This window comes from Bison bison, unplaced genomic scaffold, assembly GCF_000754665.1.
Source record: "Bison bison bison isolate TAMUID 2011002044 unplaced genomic scaffold, Bison_UMD1.0 scf7180017864352, whole genome shotgun sequence".
Taxonomy (NCBI): Eukaryota; Metazoa; Chordata; class Mammalia; order Artiodactyla; family Bovidae; genus Bison; species Bison bison.
Window position 1 is genome coordinate 118,192 of NW_011494924.1, and position 2,354 is coordinate 120,545.

Below are 2,354 nucleotides of genomic sequence, written 5' to 3' on the forward strand. Positions count from 1 at the left end.
TTTATTTTGTTTGCATGACAAGCTCATTAGTGCTTCACTGCTAGATCCTGATGTGCAATCAAAACTCATTGCCTGTTCAGTGGGTTGATTGCTCTGTTGATGTATAACAAGTATATATTAGTGTGAAGGCAGTGTAGAAAGAACCTCTCCTAGCTGTGTGAGTTTGATTCATTTCTTAAACTTTTGATATTTTATTTCCCCATCTGAAACTGCTGCTAGGTCACTTCAGTCATGTCCGACTCTGTGTGACCCCATAGACGGCAGCCCACCAGGCTCCCCCTTCCTGGGATCCTCCAGGCAAGAACACTGGAGTGGGATGCCATTTCCTTCTCCAACGCATGAAAGTGAAAAGCGAAAGTGAAGTCACTCAGTCATGTCCGACTTCTAGCGACTCCATGGACTGCAGCCTACCAGGCTCCCCCGTCCATGGGATTTGCCAGGCAAGAGTACTAGAGTGGGTTGCCATTGCCTGGTAATACCAACTTTGTGGATTTGTTACAAAGATTAAATGAAATAACATAGGCAAATTGTTTCATTTTGTACCTGGTGCCTAGGAGCTGCTTCTTAAGCTGTGTACCACACTAAATGGAGACTGTTTTGCAGCTATCTTTCAGCAACTGAAGACTGATTTCATGCTCCCCCAGGAATCCAATACTTCTAAGGAGGGCCAGGAGAAGGTTGGGGAAACTAAGAACTTATTGGAACAACTCATTTCTGGAATTTTTCAAGTAGTGTACAGACTTACTGGGTGAGTTGATGTTTTATTTGGAGATCTTTGTTCCCAGGAAAGGGAATAGATCTCTTTGGGGATACAAGTTTAACATGAAAGACAGAAAGTTGAATACACCTCGTGTTTCTCTCAGAAGGCTTCCCTGGTAGCTCAGCTGGTTAAGAATCTGCCTGCAATGCAGGAGACCCCAGTTCAATTCCTGGGTGAGGAAGATCCACTGGAGAAGGGATAGGCTACCTACTCCAGTATTCTTGGTTTCTCTGGTGGCTCAGCTGGTAAAGAACCCACCTGCAACACAGGAGACCTGGGTTTGATCCCTGGGTTGGGAAGATCCCCTGTTCTTGCAGAGCAGAAGTGGTCTGAGGCCAACTCTGCTAGAGCATGGGAAAATTAGAGTCAGGGCTGCAGGCCCCGTTTGGATCTCATGAGTTTGGGAGTTCTCCTTTTGTGATTTAGGGTCAGGATGAAGATTCTCTTCACCCCCACCTCTACATGTTTTCTGGTACCTAAAGTCCCATTCCCAAGGAATAAGAATTTTCTTCTCTGAATATAGCTGAGTATAAATGTCTGAACAGTCTCAGGAGAGAAGAAAGTAGAATTCACACCACATAGGCAGCCCCACATGAAGTTTGGAGTCAAGACATTCCAGGTTCTAATTCTGTCTCTGCATAAAAAAAATAAAATAACATTTGCAGCAACAAATGGATAGATGTAGAGATATCATCTTTTCTGGAAAATCCCATGGATGGAGGGGCCTGGTGGGCTGCAGTCCGTGGGGTCTCGAAGAGTCAGACACGACTGAGCGACTTCACTTTCACTTTTCACTTTCATGCATTGGAGGAGGAAATGGAAACCCACTCCAGAGTTCTTGCCTGGAGAATCCCAGGGACGGGGGAGCCTGGTGGGCTGCTGTCTATGGGGTTGCACAGAGTCAGACACGACTGAAGCGACTTAGCAGCAGCAGAAGAGATATCATACAAAACGATGTACGTCAGACAAACACAAATATCATAGATACCACTAATATTTGGAAATACAATATGATAGAAAAGAACTTGTACAAAACAGACACAATCAATGACTATAGTAAAGTTGCAGGATATAAAATCAACACACAGAAATCCCTTGCATTCCTATACACTAATAATGAGAAAACAGAAAGAGAAATTAAGGAAACAATTCCATTCACCATTGCAACGGAAAGAATAAAATACCTAGGAATATATCTACCTAAAGAAACTAAAGACCTATATATAGAAAACTATAAAACACTGGTGAAAGAAATCAAAGAGGACACTAATAGATGGAGAAATATACCATGTTCATGGATTGGAAGAATCAATATAGTGAAAATGAGTATACTACCCAAAGCAATTTATAGATTCAATGCAATCCCTATCAAGCTACCAACAGTATTCTTCACAGAGCTAGAACAAATAATTTCACAATTTGTATGGAAATACAAAAAACCTCGAATAGCCAAAGCGATCTTGAGAAAGAAGAATGGAACTGGAGGAATCAACCTACCTGACTTCAGGCTCTACTACAAAGCCACAGTTATCAAGACAGTATGGTACTGGCACAAAGACAGAAATATAGATCAATGGAACAAAATAGAAAGCCT